The sequence below is a fragment of the Schistocerca cancellata genome, chromosome 1 (assembly GCF_023864275.1).
Source record: "Schistocerca cancellata isolate TAMUIC-IGC-003103 chromosome 1, iqSchCanc2.1, whole genome shotgun sequence".
In the NCBI taxonomy this organism is placed as follows: Eukaryota; Metazoa; Arthropoda; class Insecta; order Orthoptera; family Acrididae; genus Schistocerca; species Schistocerca cancellata.
This window is the reverse complement of record NC_064626.1, coordinates 835408684-835410081: the sequence shown is the minus strand read 5'-3', so window position 1 is coordinate 835410081 and position 1398 is coordinate 835408684. Positions and strand designations below refer to the sequence as shown.

General features: G+C 47.9%; 1 non-coding gene across 1 annotated transcript; it reads left to right on the top strand.

Moving 5' to 3' along the window:
* Positions 1 to 255: 255 nt before the first annotated feature.
* Positions 256 to 330, top strand: Trnas-cga (transfer RNA serine (anticodon CGA)). Its single transcript has one exon. It is a non-coding gene; the product is annotated as a tRNA-Ser (tRNA).
* Positions 331 to 1398: the final 1068 nt, after the last annotated feature.

The window sequence follows — 1398 nt, the reverse complement described above, 5'->3', positions numbered from 1 at the left end:
TCATTCCGTCAAACAGCGGATGGTTTTCCGTATTCGCAACTGCGAATACATTTCCATGTTTCCAGAATGAGATTTTCACTCTGCAGCGGAGTGTGCACTGATATGAAACTTCCTGGAGGATTAAAACTGTGTGCCGGGCCGAGACTCGAAATTGGGACCTTTACCTTTCGCGGACAAGTGCTCTACCAACTGAATTTGGAAGGTAGGAGACGAAGTACTGGCAGAAGTAAAGCTGTGAGGACGGGGCGTGAGTCGTGCTTGGGTAGCTCAGTTGGTAGAGCACTTGCCCGCGAAAGGCAAAGGTCCCGAGTTCGAGTCTCGGCCCGGCACACAGTGTTAATCTGCCAGGAAGTTTCGATGTTCATTTTACCTCTACTCTATATTCCCTACGGTTTCTTGAGTGCCCATCAGCCCGAACACACACACACACACATACACACACACACACACACACACACACACACACACACACACACACACCCTACGGTTTCCTTGGTTCCTGGAGGGTGGGAATGGAAGTGATGGCCAGGCCTCGGGGTTCCGATCGCTGCCCACTTTGCCCTCACTCCTCCCTCTGGGAGCCAGAAATGTTCCTTAAAGATGCGCCAGGTTGACCGTTCCTCAGTATTACCATGGTATACAATGCCATTAGAATCTGACGGCCACTACCCGCTGAACCGTCGCAAAGCGCAGCGCCTCAATAAGTGCCGTGGAGTGTCCGCGCTGCCGCAGGCGCAGCTATCATTCACCTGCCTTCTGATTTTGTACAGTTACCTTGCATATGGGCCATGATCGGTCAGGTAATGTGCCAATCACGTTAAGAAATCTCATTTTTACTCTCTTCTTGATGTTAGGGAGAAATTTGCTTGTTCTGCTGTCTGTAGTGCCCTATTGATTTTGCCCCAGTTGTAATACGCAATCTTGTATCAACATTTTAGCATTAGCCTCAGCTGCAATTATCATTCGTAGTTCCTATTTTTTATGAGAGATACCGTCGTTCCTGGTTATTAATAATAAGGTATTCTTAAGCCACTTCTACGACAATGCTACTGCAGCTACATACATATGAAAGTGGGCGAAAGTTGAAGTAACCTTAAACCTTTTAAACATGTGGTACATGTTAGCTGATATACACTCAAGCTCATAAATTAAGGATAATGCTGGTACATGGTTAAACAACGCTCTCGTGGGCGGTTTGCAGGTTTTAATCATCTCAGGGTATGACCATGCGGTGCATTTGACCTGTGGTCATCGCACGGTGGCGCTGGCAGCAGTCCGCATACGCAGAAGCGTGCTGGTGCATGTCCGATTACGGTGCAGCGAGTAAGTGTGCAGAGGTTTTCAGATGTGCTAATGGTGACTGTGTGTTGAAAATGGCTCAGAGAACACATATTGATG